Genomic DNA, 17,474 nt, shown 5'->3' on the forward strand with positions numbered 1-17,474 from the left:
GTTTCAGCTAAAAATAGTGTCCGGAATGAGTCTCAGAACATGGAATCCCTCTTAATTGCTATTGAAATTGGGATGTGCAGTATCAGCTGATTTTTTTTTTTTATGTCGTGGAAAGGAATGCTTTCCTAGCTACACTTTTGCCATCATTACATCTGTCTTAGTTTATCTGTTTGTAGGTATAATATATATCTGTACTTTTGAAGTAGGAAGGATGCTGTTGTGCAGATTCGATCTTGCTGTCCTTTGAGAACTCTCAAACAGCCTCATAAATTAATAAAATTCTTTACAAGTGAGAACCGTTTTCCTTTTTTGTGTAGTTTCCACAATAGCCTTGTGAGGTGGTGTGATAGTTATGTGGTATTATACAAAGAATTAGGAAACCGGGCCTAAGACTCGTTAAGTGACTTGTCTGTGGCCCTACACCTGGTTAAGGGCATATGTCCTTTGTCTATGACCAGTAGAGCGTTTTTTCATCTCTTGTGACCCATTAAAGCTTGCCTGTAGATACTCACTGATTTCTCAGTTCTGTCATGTTATGCTTTTTTCTTTCTGTAAACTAAATGATAGAATGACTTCATGACTCATGTCCTAAGGATTGAGACAATTGGGAGATTACTCCTTCCTATCTGATCCTCACTGACTCCCCCCAACCCTCTGCCATTTCTAGAACATGGTTCCACTGGCTCTGGAATTTGCCAACTCCTCTGCCCTGTTGGAAGGCTTGCTTTGTTACCAGTTCTTTCTCATCCCCACATGTACAGTCAGCCCCTTTCCCTCTCTTTAGACATGCTTCAGTTTTTCCAGTTCTGAAAGATACCTTTTTTTTTTCCCTAACACATTTGCCATCCTTGTCATCTTATGGTTAAAATCAAACTCTCTAACTCCCTTACTGGGTATCTTCTGTAAGCCTTCTTTTCTTGCTTCTTTAACCACTCCTGATTAAGAGCCTAGTCAAAATCTTGGTTGCTCTGATCATTTGAATCTTAGGGAGAACAAAAAGCTTTTCTGCCTTGGACCCTTTTTGCAGCAGTAGAGTCAGTGCCTCAGCAGAAATATGGTGGTGCTTCTGCTTCTACATGGTGCTCACATCTCATTTTCAGTGTCCTTGTTATAGTAACTTTGAACAGTTATATTAGGTCTGTGAATGTCACATGTCCTTGTTTACTTGGAGTATATTCAGTCACATAGTGTTCGTTTATCACATATTTAAGGGTATGAGGAAGTGGCCTCAAATTCAGTATTACTCCATTTTCTTCCAAGAACTATTTGTTTTAACCCCTAAGAATTCTTTTCTTGGAAGTTCATTTATTAGTTTTGCCTCCTGTCCCACTGACAAATCTGTCATGCTTTGAATGTTAATAGAGGGGTGCTTGGGTGGCTCAGTTGGTTAGGCATCCGACTTTGATTTCAGCTCAGGTCATGGTCTCAGGGTCATGAGGTTGAGCCCTGTGTGGGGCTCTGCACTCTGTGGGGAGTCTCCTCCTCTCCCTCATCCTCTGCCCTTCTGTCCCTGTTCGGGCACGCGTGCGCACATGCTCTCTCTCTCAAATCTTTAAAAAAAAATGTTGATAGGACTGTGACTGGTGCCATTATCTTTTGAATATCTTCATCAGAACTTTTGCATTTTTCCCTCCCTTTTTTAAAATCCTGTATCTATTCTGTTCTCTACTTTATTTTTCTTCAGTAAACTTGCTTTGCTTGAACGCATCTCCCTTCTCTGAACTGTGTGTTATTAGGGTGTGGAGTATGTTCTTTTTCACCAGCTCAAGTGGAAGCTTTAAAACAGGGCATGGGCTTCACCATCTTGCTTTATCGCTTATTGCAGAGTCCTGCATATAATAACTTTTCAATAAATACTTAAGTTAATATGTGTAATCAGTTATAAATGATAATGTGATAATTATGATTACTGATAGGATTACTAATTTTAATATTAATATTAAATTGATAGTTAAATTTAAAGATTTTGTCTCTGGACTGCCTTAGGAGCCCTTGCAGTAGTTTTATATCCCCAGCTTCTTTTTCTGCAGTCTCTGTTCAAAATAATGAAAACGATCAACTTTTAAATGTTAATTTGATTTCATTGATGTTTTCTTCTTAAAGGACTCTGCAGGGACTCCTAGTTGATTGCTTTTATTTTTTCCTTTTTTATTTGTGAACATTTTAAAATGTACACAAATTAAGTTTAGTGAAACTCTGTGCTACAGTCCATCAACATTTCACCATACTTGTTTCCTCTCCCCCACCCCACTATTTTGCTGAGAATTTATAACATATCGAAGATATTATTTTATTCCTAAATAATACGTCTCTAAAATAGCACATTTTCTTGCATTACTGCAATGTGATATCATGTACAACACACCTGATAATGATTTCTTAATAGCTTATGCGATATTTAGTCCGTGTTCAAGTTTCCCTGGTTCTCTAAAAAAATTTTTTTATATAGTTTGATTTGTCAGAGGGCTCAGGTGATAACATCCTGATCCCTTCATGAAACCCCACTTTTTACCTAATTCTTTTACCATCCATAGATTACCAATGCATGGATTAGTTATTTAATTAAAAGTTAGAAAATTGAGGTGCACCTGGCTCCCTGAGTTGTTACAGTATGTGACTCTTTTTTTTTTTTTTTAAGATTTTATTTATTTATTTGACAGAGAGACAGCCAGTGAGAGAGGGAACACAAGCAGGGAGAGTGGGAGCACAAGCAGGGGGAGTGGGAGAGGAAGAAGCAGGCTCCCAGCGGAGGAGTCTGATGTGGGGCTCGATCCCAGGACTCTGGGATCCTGCCCTGAGCCGAAGGCAGACGCTTAACGACTGAGCCACCCAGGCGCCCCAGACACTATGCAACTCTTGATCTTGGGGTTATGTGTTCAAGCCCCACATTGGGGATAGAGTTTACTTAAATAAATAAATAATAGCGATTGTTCTAATTTGGTCACTTCTGCCATTATTACCTGTAATATTTCTCTGAGGAGGAATTTTCCTTGTTCACTAGGGCTACTTGGTTAACCTGAAATATCTAGTCAGTTCTTGAGTTGTTAATGTTGCCTCTTGGGGAACTGAAGACTGCTTTCTTCTTTTTTAAATTGATGTATAAGTAGCGTACAGTGTTATGTTAGTTTCAGGTGTACAATGCACGGATTCAACAATTCTATATATTACTCAGTGCTTACCACAAGTGTAGTCACCATCTGTCACCAAACATTTTTACAGTATTACTGACTGTATTCCCATGTTTTCATTCAGTGATTTATTTATTTTATAACTAGCAGTTTGCACATCTTACTCTCCTTTGTTTCACCCATTTACTCACCCACCACCCCATGGCAACCATCGGTTTGTTCTCTACATTTAAGAGTCTGTTTTATTGTTTGTTTTGCTTTTTAGATTCTACATGTAAGTGAAATCATATGGTATTTGTCTTTCTCTGACTTATTTCACTTAGCACAATACCTTCTAGGTCCCCATCCATGTTGTCTCAAATGACAGGATACCATTTTTTATGGTTGAGTAGTACTCCATTACACACACACACACACACACACACACACGCTGTATCTTCTTCATTTGTTCATCCGTCTGTGGATGGACACTTGGGGTTGCTTCCATATCTTGGCTATTGTAAATAATGCTGCAGTGAAACATAAGAGTGCATATATTTTTTCGAATTAATGTTTTCATTTTCTTTGGGTAAGTACCCAGTAGTGGAATTACTGTATTGTATAGTATTTTTATTTTTAATTTTTTGGGGAACCTCCATACTGTTTTCCACAGTGGTTCTACCCTTTTATATTTCCACCAACAGTGAATGAAGATTCCTTTTTCTCTACATCCTTTCCAACACTTGTTATTTCTTATCTTTTTGATAATAGCCATTCTGACAGGTTTAAGGTAGTATCTCATTGTGATTTGCATTTCCCCGATGACTGAGCATCTTTTTATGTGTCTTTTGGCCATTTGTATGTCTTTTTTGGAAAAATGCCCATTCAGGTCTTCTCATTTTTTAATCAGATTATTTGGGATTTTTTTGGCCTTGAGTTGTTGGAAGCTCTTTTTATATTTTGCATATTAGCCCCTTATCAGTTAATATCATTTGCAAGTATCTTTTCCCATTCAGTAGGTTGCCTTTTCATTTTGTTGATGCTTTTCTTTGTTGTGTAAAACCTTTTTATTTTGGTGTAGTTCCAATAGTTTAATTTTGCTTTTGTTTTCCTTGCCTGGGGGACATATCTAGAAAAATGTTGCTAAGGCTGATGTCAAAGAAATTACTTGCTATGTTTTCTTCTAGGAGTTTTGTATTTTCAGGTTTTATATTTAGGTCTTCAGTCCATTTTGAATTTATTTTTGTGTGTGGTGTAAGAAAGTGGTCCGTTTTCGTTGTTTAGCATGTAGCTGTTCAGTTTTCCCAGCACCATTTATTAAAGAGACTCCATTCCCCATTGTATACTCTTGTCTCCTTTGTCATAAATTAATTGACTAAGTGTGGGTTTATTTCTGTGTTCTCTATTCTGTTTCTTTGATCTATGTATCTGTTTTTGTGCCAGTACCACAGTGTTAATTATTACAGCTTTATAGTATGTCCTGGTATCTGGGATTGTAGTACCTCCAGCTTTGTTCTTTCTCAAGATTGCTTTGGCTGTTCAAGGTCTTTTGTTGTTCCATGTAGATTTTAGTATAATTTATTTTAGTTCTGTGAATAAACGCTCTTGGTGTTCCAATAGAGATTACACTGAATGTATAGATTTTTTTGGGTATTATGGATATTTAAAAATATTAATTATTCTAATGCATGAACACAAAGTATCCTTCCATTTGTGTCTCTTTGGTTTCTTTCAGTGGTGTTTTATAGAATATAGGTCTTTCACCTCCTTGGTTAAGTTTATTCATAGGTATTTTATTCTCTTTGGTGCAATTGTAAATGGAATTGTTTTAATTTCTGTTTCTACTACTTCATTATTAGTGTATAGAAAGGCAACAGATTTCTGTATATTAATTTTATATCCTGCAATTTTCTGAATTCATTTATCAATTCTAATGATGTTTTGGTGGAACCTTTAGGGTTTTCTCTACATAGTATCATGTCATCTGCAAATAATGAGTTTTACTTTATCCCTACCAATTTGGTGCCTTTTTTTTTTTTTTTTCTTGTCTGATAGCTCTGAGTAGGACTTCCAGGTCTATGTTGAGCAAAAGTGGTGAGCGTGGAAATCCTTGTCTTGTTCTTGACCTTAAAGGAAAAGCTCTCACCTTTTCGTCATTGAGTGTGCTGTTAGCTGTGGGTTTTTATATATGGCTTTTATTGTGTTGCTGAGGTTCTCTCTCATCCTACTTTGTTGGAAGTTTTTATCGTGAGTGGATGTTGTACTGTGTCAAGTGCTTTTTCTGCGTCTGTTGAGATAATGATAAGGTTTTTATCCTTTCTCTTGATTATTTGGTGTATCTCATTGATTTGTGAATATTGTACCACCTTTGCATCCCTGGAATAAATTCTGTTTGATCACAGTGAATGATTCTTTTAATGTAATAATGATTTTGGTTTGCTCATATTTTGTTGAAGATTTTTGCATCTATGTTGACCAGGGATATTACTCTGTAATCTTCTTTTATTGTATTATCTTTGTCTGGTTTTGGTATCAGGACAATGCTAGTCTCATAGAATGATTATGGAAGTTTTCCTTCTGTTTTTTGAAATACTTTGCGCAGGTATTAACTCTTTAAATGTTTGGTAGAATTCACCTGTGAAACTGTCTGGTTTTTTTGTAAGTTTTTTGATTACTGATTCAATTTTATTGCTACTATAGTAATCATTCTGTTCAGATATTCTATTTCTTCCTGATTCAGTTTTGGAAGATTGTATGTTTCTAGAAATTCAGCCGTCTCTTCTAGGTTGTCCATTTTCATGGTACATAATTTTTGGTAGTAGTCTCTTACAATCCTTTGTGTTTTTGTGGTGTCAATTGTTACTTCTCTTTCATATCTGATTTTATTTATTTCAGCTCTTTTTTTCTTGAGGAATCTGGCTAAAGATTCATCAATTTTATCTTTTTCAAGAACCAGTTCCTGGTTTCATTGGTCTTTTTTTTATTATATTTTTAGTCTCTATGTCACTTATTTTTCCTGTAGTCTTTATTTCCTTCTTTCTACTAGTTTTGGGCCTTGTTTTTTCTAGCTTCCTTAAGAGTAAGGTTAGGTTATTTATCTGACATTTTTCTCATTTCTTGAGGAAGGCCTGTGTTGCTATAAACGTCCCTCTTAGAAGTGCTTTTGCTGCATCCCAACGATTTTGGACCAGCATATTTTCATTTTCATATGTCTCCATGTATTTTTTGATTTCCCATATGATTTCTTGGTTCACCCAATTTTTAGTAGCATGTTGTTTAGCCTACATGTATTTGTGTTTTCCCAGCTTTTTCTTGTAATTGATTTGTAGTTTCATACTCTTTTGGTCAGAAAAGATGGTTGATGTGTTTTCAGTCTTGAAATTATTGAAACTTGTTTTGTGGCCTTACATGATCTGTTCTGGAGACTGTTCCATGTGCACTTGAAAAGAATGTGTATTCTCTTGTTTTTGGATGGAATATTCTGTGTATATCTTTAGGTCCATCTGGTCTAATGTGCCATTTAAAGCCATTCTTTCCTTTTCATTTTCTGTCTGAATGATCTATCTGTTCATGTAAGTGGGGTGTTAAAGTCTGCTACTATTATTTTATTACTGTTTGTTTTTCCCTTTCTGTCTGTTAATAACTGGTTTACGTATTTTGGTGCTCCGGTGTTGGGTGCATAGATATGTACAATTGTTATATTCTCTTATTGCATTGTTTCCTTTATCATCATGTAGTGCCTTTCTTTGTCTTTTGTTACGGTCTTTGTTTTAAAGTCTATTTTGTTTGATATAGATATTCCTACCCTGCCTTTTGTACACAGTAAGCTTTTTTTTTTTTTTTTTTTTTGGGCCTGAACCTATGGCCCGAGATCAAGAAGTCAGATGCTTAACCGACTGAGTCACCCAGGTGCCCTGCTACCCTGGCTCCTCCCCCCCCCACTTGATTTGTATGATAAATGCTTTTCAGTCTGCACGTGTCTTTAGTTCTAAAGTGAGTCTCTTGTAGATCGCGTATAGATGGATCCTGTTTTTTTAATTCATAGAGTGACCCTGTATCTTTTTTTTTAATTAAATAGGCCCCACACCCAACATGAGGCTTGAACTCATGACTCTGAGACCAAGAGTTACATGCTGTACTGACTGAGGCAGCCAGCCACCCCTTACCCTATATCTTTTTATTGGAGCTTTAGTCCATTTATATTTAAAGTAATTATTGATGGGTGTGTACTTATTTCTGTTTTCCTTTTTATGTAAGACTATTGTTTCACAGAGGCTTATGATCAAGTATTTTTCTTTTTTCATATTTTTGAGTGATAGATGAGTGATTTTGTGAGTTGGGTTATGGGGACGGTCTCCCAGTCTTTAGTGAGCAGCTGTAATTCTATTGAGAAGGTATATCAGGTGACAAAGAACCATATACCCTCTTTGCTCCTAGGCTTTGCAGTGAGGGTATGGTTCTCATTTGGGGTGTGGAAATCTAAAAAAATTCCTTTACTTTACCAGAGAATAACTTAGACTTGGTATGGAGTCATTTAAATTTTAAGACCTATGGCTCTTAAGGAGCCTGAAACCCATTAAATTTTAATGGCTAGTATAAATGAGGAGCTGCAGGGACCCCGGATGGTTTGCCAGGGCTGCAGTTGAAGTTCTTCTTGCTAGCTTTCTGTGAAGGCGAAACCTCAGAAAAGCTTTGCCCAAACCCTCTCTGCTGTTGCTAGCTCTCCCTTAGGTACTGGAAGTGACTTAGTGGGAGGGGGAGCCAAGTGACTAATACAGTCACGTGAACTTTGTGTTAGTATTGATGGAACGTCAACTTTATTCACTGAAATTTCGGGTAGTAAAGGTGTACAAACAGCTGCTTTCTGTTTCATGACTTTGTATTTATTTGTTGTATAACTTGCTCATGTTGTTTTCTTTACACCTTTTATAATTGAAATCTTACCTGCTTGGTCTTTCATTTTTTTAGGGTAGTGTCTGCAGCCTTTTCTCAAGTTTTTCACCGTGAGTTGCTGTGTGTCAGACTGGACAAGGTATCTTAGTTGAAGCTTCATCATTTGAAAAATTGGAGGTAAGGAGTGTATATATACATGTCTTTATTTCTGTAGTTATTAGAGCAAAAACCTTTTTTGAATTCTAATCTGTGTTGCCGTTAACATGTTTGTTTATCTTATCCCCTCACTTCCATCCCTGGTGTGCATTGAAGAGCAAGGATGAAAAAATAAAAGATGTCTAGTTAACTTCAGATGTCCAGGCCCTTATTCAGGAGCCTAAGAAGGTCTTTGTACATTTCTTTTTTTTTTTTTTTTTTTTTTTAAGAAACCTCACCAGCCAATGGAAGGGTAACTTAGCATTTGATTTTGAATTAAAGGGGCAAATCCCACCCAGGTTCCTGGTTTTGGCTGGAGCTGGTAGAGCTTTAAAGACCTGCCCTCAGGAGTAACTGAGTGTGGTGTGTGCATATGCTGATCTTCCAACTTCCTGGTTTTTATTGTAATTTTCTTACAGGTCCATGTTCAATAACCAAGTTGCATAGATGATAAATCTAGTATTATAAACAAATACGGGTATAATTTTTTAAATGGTACTGTAGCATCGTTCTTGCTCTGAGCCATTGATAGATCTGTTTCAAGAGAGACTGTATAATACTATCACCTTTGATTTCTATCTAGTTTGTTTTTCGACCTTATACAAATGTTCCCACTCTTTTGAAACATCGGTTTCCTACTATAATAACATGTGTAGGTGTGTGTTGTGAATTAAACACTGAACAAGATGTTATGAGGCCTGTTTTAATAAACTTAGCTTTTTTTAGCAAGTTTTTAAAATCCCTATGGCCTTCGGTTACCTTCTTTTGTAAAACAAGGGGATTGTACTGAGATTGGATTCAGGGTTTCTCAACCTTGGCACTAATGACATTTGGGGCCAGATAATTCTATGTTGTCAGGGGATGTCCTGTGCCTTTAGGATGTTGAGCAGTGTCCTTGGCCTCAGCCTACCAAATGCCAGTAGCATCCCTCTCCAGTATGACAACTGAAATTGTCTCCAGACATTTCTAAATGTGCCTTTTTGGGTAAAATCATCCCTAGTTGGGAGCCACTTGGTTACATGATGTGTAGAGTTCCTTCCAACTTTATTTTGTTTTAATTTCAAAAAATCCTGTTCTTCGCAACCTAGCTTAAATGTCATCTCTTTGGGGGCGCCTGGGTGGCGCAGTCGTTAAGCGTCTGCCTTCGGCTCAGGGCGTGATCCCGGCGTTATGGGATCGAGCCCCACGTCAGGCTCCTCCGCTATGAGCCTGCTTCTTCCTCTCCCACTCCCCCTGCTTGTGTTCCCTCTCTCGCTGGCTGTCTCTATCTCTGTCAAATAAATAAATAAAATCTTTAAAAAAAAAAAAAAAAAAAAAGTCATCTCTTTGATGAAGCTTTCCTTCGTGCTCTTTTTCCTTGGCTTACTGTAATTGTTTCTGCATCTGACAACTGATTTTAGGACTTAACCCCACTCTACTGTAACTGTCAGTGTGTTTCTTTGAGGGCATGGGTCTTCTGTACCTCTAAGCTGCGTGCTCAAATTTTGTTAAATGAATAAACAGTGGATTTGGGAGGATTGTTAGGTTTGTCATTGTTAAATAAATGATTATAAATGATATTTTTGTTCATCATACCTTTCTAGTAGGAAATTCCCACGGTTTGTGATCTTGAATTTCTGAGTTTAGGAAACTGATTACTTAAAAAAAAAAAACAATCGTTTTAGAAGGCAGGAACCTCCGGTAGTACGTAAGGGAGCCACACACAACACATCGAGCCTGCGTTTGAGAAAGACAGTCACACAAAATTCATAACATAAAGAGTTGTGTCAGCTTTTATATCCAGATGTTTCTCAAATAACTCCATTTGGTTAATTAGAAAACTGCCATCTATTCCGATAAAAGTAAAATGGAAAGGTAGTAAATATTCTTTCTTACATAACCTCACCATATTCTAAGTCAGTATTTCCCATAGCAACCCACAGTAAAAAAACAAAAAAACCCCCATATTTTAATCATGATTTAATACATATCCACACCTCAAACAAGTTTTTTGAATCACTGTTTACCATTACTATGTATAAAGCACTCTGATACTTTCTATGACGTTTCTTTTTTTTTCCTTAAATACTTGTCACCATCCAATAAATTTATTACACAATTCACTAATAGGCCACAACTTAGCATTTGAAAAACACCGTTCTAAGTAATCTTTAATAAAATGTGGAAATGATCTGCTTCTAGAATGTGTTACCAGTCAGTTGTCCTGTCTTTCTTTTTAAATAATGCCATTTAAGAATTGGCCTAATAAAGACCTTGGAGGGAGGGCTGTCAGGCCAAGAGAGCGGCACCCAGGTCCAGTGCCGAGCCTGAGGCTGCTGGTTGGGAGGCAGCCCAGCCGCAGCTTTCGACCTTGGGCTTGCCAGCATGGCCGGCTGGACCATGTGGACTGAGTAGGGATGACATCAAGAAAGTGATGCAACCATCGAGAAGGTCTGGAGATGGGGAGAAGTGCTGGGTGATTGTGGGTGACACTTCCCTTCATATCTTCAAGTGAGTGCTAGTGGTGGACCCCCAGGAGAAAGAACGACAGAGGGCAGGTGGGGGCGCAGAGAAAGCCTTAGGCCTACAGTGGCAGGGTAGGGGCACCAGTCCCCAGGCGTGCGGTGGCCTTCTCATCCTGCTGGATCTCCATGAGAACCATAGTCAGTTTCCATTCAGAAGGTTTCCTGCAAAAGGGCACCGAGCTCAGCCCTGGGGGCATTTGCCAGCCCACCTGCCTTTTGTCACCTGCCAGACCACCAGAAGGGGTCCCAGAAGATGCTTGGCCCCCATGGCTGGGCTAAAGAGAGCAATCCTGGGAGCATTACTGCAGGCAGCACTGATGAACCCCAGTGCTGTCCAAGGAGGATCCTGTTCCAGAATTGCTGGAGGTTGAGGCCTTTGAAGTTTACCTTGTCTTTGAGCTAGTGCTGCCTGTCCCCAAGGCAGCCCAGGGTGATTCAGAGGGCAGCCCCTCCCCCTACTCAAGCACATCTGTCCACATGTCCCTGACTCCTGAGAAGCCGGCCTGCCTGTCCTGTCGCCTGAGGAGCCCCTCTGGCTTTTTACAAATAAAGACCCTTTTGTTTAGGGAAAGAAAAAAAAAAGACCTTGAAACACCTTGATTTCCAATTAATGTAAAATCCTATATTTTGTCATTTATACTAAGTATTTAGTGTGCACAAGGCACTGTTGGTTTTCTCAAGATTTACAGTGATAATACCTAGAGGAGAATAAAAAGTTAAAAAACGTTATTTCAGGTGCTCATAGTGGTAATAAACGCATGACATTTTGGGTGTTTAGGAAGGGGAGAAAGCTGTGGTGATTTAGGTCACTGGAGAAAGTTAACATGAATGTGGGGTGGATTTTGCATTGTCATATCAGAGATTTGAAAAAGCTATTACACATGGTAGAAGACAGCATTTGTGTAGGTGCCCAGGACTTTTGCTCATTTTTTGGGTACTTGAGAAATTAAAAAATAAGAAAAAATATGGTAAAGTGCTGAAAATATACAGTATAAATAGGGTATGTTAACTCTCCTGTGGTTATAAAATGAGGTTCATTCAGGAGATTAGAGTCTTGTGTCTGTGGTCCCTCTGATACAAGGCATTCTTTGCCCCCAGATGATAAAGTTAACATTGGATTATTAGGCTTACTGAAGTGAAGATATGGTAGTCCCCCCTTTATCCACAGGGAATATGTTCGAAGATACCCAGTGGATCCCCCAAACTGCAGATAGTACCAAACCCTATATATACTATGTTTTTTTCTGTATATAGAAACCTGTGATAAGTTTGTAAAGTAGGGACAGGAAGAGATTAATAATAATAAAATAGAACATTTATGACAGTGTACTGTAATGAAAGTTATATGAATGTGGTCTCTTAAAATAGCTTATTTTACTGTACTCACCCTTCTTATGGTAATGTGAGATGATAACATGCCTACAAGATCTACAGGGAGATAAATGGCAGAGGCATTGTGACACAGTGTTAGGCTACTATTGACCTGATGATGTGTTGGAAGGTGGCTCTTCTGCTTCTGGACTACAGTTGACCATGGGTAACTGAAACTGCAGGAGGCGAAACTGTGTGTAAGAGGGGACTGTCGGAATTTCTGAATGATGGGGAGAGAGAATGCTCATCTGTCAAATTAAGCCAGTGAGGTTACTGTTCTTTATATAAATTGCTCTTCATGGAACAGAAATGGGTTATATTATAGTCAGCATTTTTTAAAAAGATGCTTATTATTTTGGCCATACAATTTAACGTTTCCTACATGCTTGTGGGGCCTGGGCTTCATCCTTCTATAAATAGATGCGGGGCTCAGGATGCTACATCACAACCAGTGTGCTACCAAAGCCTTAAGAAAAATGGTGGGTTATTTTTTTATTTTTCTGGACTGCTGCTCTCTTCTTGGGATAATGTAGAATTTAATTACTGTAGAAAATATCTATGACCTGAAAGATGATGATTCAGCTTGTGATGGTACTTGGGAAAGAACCACCTGCCCTAAAAGTGTGGTCTAGCATCCTGTGTGCTGTTACTTAAAAGCACTAGAAGTCTGAGTTTTGTCATGTTTCCATACTGAGTTAGGAAGTTAGCAAAAGGATAACTAACTCCTCATTTTGTCACATTTCTAGACTACTGAAAAGAAGGTGCTTTTAGAGCTGGAGATGTGAATAAGACTCCTGTGCCAGAGATCATAAATCATCTGGAGGTAAATTTTTTTAAATTAAATAGATTGTTTTTTACAGTTTTAATTTTACAGAAAAATTGAGAGGATAATACAGAGAGTTCCTATATGGCAAGCACCCAGTTTCTTCTATTATTAATAGATGACCTTGGCGTGGTACATTTGTTAGAGTTAATGAACCAATATTGAAACCCTGTTATTAACTAAAGCCCGAAGTTCACTCATATTTCCTTACTTTTTAACTACTGTATTTTTTCTGTTTCAGGATCCCACCGGGATGACGTTTAGTTGTCATGTTTCCTTAGGCTGCTCTTGCTGTGACAATTTCTCAGACTTTCATTGGTTTGATGACCTTGTCAGTTGTGAGGAGAACTGATCAGGTATTTTGTAGAATGTCCCTCAGTCAGGATTTGTCTGATGTTTTTCTCATTGTTAGACTGGTGTTCTGGGTTTTGGGGAGGAAGACCACAGAGGTAAAGTGCGATTCCTGTATTTTTGTCACATCACGTCAGGAGTACCTACTGTCACCATGATTTATCACCGTTTATGTTGGCTTTGGTTACTTCGCTGAGAAGGTTTATGTCCGCTTTCTCCATTCTCCATTCTAATGTTACTTTTCTTTTTTTTAATTCTCTTTTGTACTGTGTTGTTTGGAATGAAGGCACTGTGTGGTCACCACTTTAAGGGAAATTATGCTCCATCTCCTTTAGAGTGTTCAACATAAATCATTGGAATTTTTTTGAATGGGAGTTTGTCTCTTCTCCCCCATTTGCTTATTTATTTAGTCATTTCTTTGTATCATTATGGGTTCATGGATAATTATTTTATACTTTGGGTCATAATCTGTTACTACTATATTTATTTTGTTGCTTCAATTTTTCTAGCCTTGGCCATTGATGAACTCTTTTGGTTGACCCATCGTCATGGGGGTGGGTTTCCTTTTGAGCACTTCCTCAATTTCGAGCATCGTAAGATACTCCAGACTTAACTGTGTATGCCCTGTTTTAGTTCTATAATCAGCCATTTCTCCACAAACCCCTAGTTCCTTTTATTAGAGAATGCTAATGCTATTAGAAATCAAGATCTGAGTACTAGATAGGCTCATTGCTACTTTGGGGTGGTGGTGTTTCTAGGCTCTGTTAGCTGAAATCCCATGTACACGCTATCTGTATATTTACGCATGTCTATAAATGTTTCTCTGTATCTGTTTTTATATATTTATATCAATATTAAGCTAAACATGAGTTTTTACTGATGTCTCCAACCTAATGCATTACCACATGGGTCATTTTAGCCTTCTCCCCTTGCTTTTCTGTAACCTCTCCCAACAGTGAGAAACCTAGCTCTCACCATTCACCATCCATGTACTTAATTGTTCACTCCTGGTATACATATAATATATAGATGTATGTCCGTTTTGTTAACTTCTACCCCCATGAGAAACGACTTTATCAACTAGAATACAGTGCTTATGTTCATTTTCTTTTACCTTTACTTTAGCCTTACAGATGCCACTCATTTTCAAAGTTATGTAGGTCAGCACCTTTTCCCCCCACCCTCTGGAATGACATTATTTCATACATTTGTAATACAGTTAGATTATATCATATGGTGTCTGCTCCTTCCTGGGATCCCCTGACCTACTAAATGATCTTAAATTTGCATACTTCAAGGTTCACTCTTGGGGCACCTGGGTGGCTCAGTCAGTTAACTCTTGATTTTGGCTCAGGTCATGATCTCAGGGTCATGAGATTGAGCCCTGCGTCAGGCTCCAGGCTGGGCGTGGAGCTTTCTTAAGATCCTCTCTCTCCCTCTCCCTCTCTCCTCCCCTTGTCAAAAAGAAAAAGGGTTCACTCTTTGTGTTATAAAGTTCTATGGGTTTTGATAAGTGCATGATGTCATATATCTACTATTAGAGTATTATACAGAATAATTTCACCACCCTTAAAATTGCCTATGCTTCATCTGTGAAACCGCCCCCCCCCACAAACCCCTGGCAACCACTGATCTTTTTACTGCCTCTGTAGTTTTGCCTTTTCCAGAATGTTCTTGAGATATTTTTAAAGTCACTTTACAAAGGAAACCTTTGATTTTTCTAACCTAGATACCATTTTTTCCTACCACCAATTCAGTATCCCTAAATGAACAAAGTATTTCTAATCAGAATCAAAGCTTTCCCATTTCTTTTTTCATATACTACTCTATAAGGTCATTTTGCTTTATTTTTTAATATCCTACTTCTTTGGGGCACCTGGTTGGTTCATTCAGTGGAGGATGTGGCTCCTGATCTTGGGGTCATGAGTTTGAGCCCCATGTTGGTTGTAGAGCTGACTTAAAAGCTAATAATTGGGGCACCTGGGTGGCTCATTCGGTTGGGTGACTGACTCTTGGTCTCGGCTCACGTTGTGATCTCCTAGGTTGTGGGATCGAGCCCCACATCGGGCTCCCCGCTGCATCGGGAGAAGCTTCAGGTTGCTGTCCGTCTGCCCCTCCCCCTGAAGGCTCCCACCCTCCCTCTTTTTCTCTCCAATAAATAAAATTTAAAGATAAAATAAAAAATAAAAAAAATAATATCCAGCTTTTTTGTTACCATACTCAGAATTGGGAGACGATCCTAAGTACCTTCATTTTTATTTTTGTTGGGGAGGTCGGTGGGTGGGGCGACAGGAGTGGCACGTATCATGGTTTCTGTAGAGATGGCAGCTGTCAAGCAGATACTTGGGAGGACGGATGCTCATCTTAAATTTATTTTTTTATTTTTATTTTTTAAACATTTTTTAAAAAAAAAAGATTTATTTATTTGATAGAGAGAGTACAAGCAGGGGGAGCAGTGGGCAGAGGGAGAGGGAGAAGCAGGCTCCCTGCTGAGCAGGGAGCCAGATGCGGGGCTCGATCCCAGGACCCCAGGATCATGACCTGAGCCAAAGGCAGATGCTTAACCGACTGAGCCACCCAGGCGCCCCTCATTTTAAATTTAAACTGAATATGCTTCTATTTGTTTCTGGGGGAGTATATTTAACATGAAAATGCTTTTGATTCTTTTAATATAAATATTATATTGATCTGTAGTATATCTCCTTTGAGAATATAGTAGAATAAGAGATAGATGGAACGAATATGTGACTGTTTCAGAATGGTTTCCATTATAATCAAAATCCTGTGGGACGATTGTCTTAGAAATTACTTGGAAGGCTTATTTAGGTGAAATAACAAGTATCGTATTCCTATCCCTTCCTTGTTATTTAGTTGCACCTTTACATATATGCATGAAAAATCTTGAAATTGGAACCCTTACCTGTACCAGTAAAAGATCATTTGTTCTGCTCCACTACTGGCCACTTCTTGTTGCTGTTTACCTCGAAGAATTTACTATGTAGTACAAAAAACCCTTCTATTTTATAATCAGGTTTTGATTTAAACTCTCTTTAACATCAGAGTCTTACCATGTAGCCAGAGGTATAGGAGAAAAATGTTTGTTTGCTAGCTTTGCTGCTCGTTGGCTCTGTGACTACAGGCAAATTATTTACCCTCTCTGAGTCTCACATTTCCTCATTTGTAAAATGTGGATCATGTTATTGCCTCTCCTGTGGGGTAAGGGAGATTAAATGAGACAGAGCACTTAGCCCAGTGCCTGGTACATACATATGGTTCAGTAAATATCATCTAAAACCAAAACTTCCAAAGCAGCAAGAAAATGGGTGAAAATTCCAAAGGTTTATATGAGTATACATGTTTTTGTTCAACGGCTATTGGCTGGGCCAGACTAATCAGAAAAATGAATGATTCCTTTACTTAAAAGTCCTCTCAAGGCAAGGCTAACTTTTCTTCAAACCTCAGCAGTTTTCACCTCACCAAACTTAAGATGCTAGCAGTGGCTGTCAGCCTGAGATACTGTTGTCTCTGTAGGGGCCACCTGGGGGTGCTTCTGGCATTTTAGAGGAGGGGCCAGGAAACAAACCACCTTGGGACGCGTGGGACAGGCTTGCATGATGAAGAATTATTGTACCCACATTACCGTGTGAGTAGCCTGCTGTGGAGACGCACTAGCCTAGACGGATACAGTACTGGCTTTAAACCTTCTATGGAACATATTGCAGGTGCCACAGACCCCGCTGGTATGCAGTGAGTGAGGCGACCGCAGGCCTCTGTGTCTGGGACGCCCTAGGGAGGGTGGAAAGTAGGCAAGCTGGAAAGTCCGTGGCCCTTCTAAACGGCACAGTTTTAGCCAGTTGCCTGCTGTTGCTCCAGCTTCTGATTTTTTCAGAGAAAAGTTGGGTATCCAGATTGTTATGTAAAATTTGTGTATTCTAAAGTGTGGATTGGGCCACCTGGCTGGCTGGGTTAGTGGAGCACGTGACTCTTGATCTCCGGGTTGTGTGAGTTCGAGCCTCACTTTGGGTGTAGAGATGACTTAAAGAATCTTCAGAAAAAAGTGTGGCTCAACTTTTTTCTTTAACACTATTGAGGTCAAACCAAGCAGATCAGCGGGCTGGATTTGGCCTACAGACCATTGGTTTGTAACCTCTGCTATAATTATTTTAGGAAGTGAGCTAAAATGTGGCAGAAGTAAACACTCAGGCCCATAACCGCACTACCCTGCGTATT

The 17,474-nt window shown here is 38.7% G+C and overlaps 1 protein-coding gene and 1 pseudogene across 7 annotated transcripts in view; both read left to right on the top strand.

The window, feature by feature from the left end:
- Positions 1–17,474, top strand: part of TAB3 (TGF-beta activated kinase 1 (MAP3K7) binding protein 3) — an 85,041-nt gene that overhangs the window by 21,023 nt on the left and 46,544 nt on the right. For all 7 annotated transcript variants that reach the window (XR_015723356.1, XR_015723355.1, XR_015723357.1 and 4 more), the window contains exons 2-4: positions 8,076–8,177; positions 12,817–12,893; positions 13,135–13,249. The gene's annotated coding sequence lies outside the window, so the exon portion shown is untranslated. The remainder of the gene's footprint in view (positions 1–8,075; positions 8,178–12,816; positions 12,894–13,134; positions 13,250–17,474) is intronic.
- LOC123780101 (B-cell CLL/lymphoma 7 protein family member C pseudogene) lies at positions 8,184–12,808 on the top strand (annotated as a pseudogene).

This window comes from Ursus americanus, chromosome X, assembly GCF_024610735.1.
Source record: "Ursus americanus isolate L20-20 chromosome X, mUrsAme1.1.p, whole genome shotgun sequence".
Lineage (NCBI taxonomy): Eukaryota > Metazoa > Chordata > Mammalia > Carnivora > Ursidae > Ursus > Ursus americanus.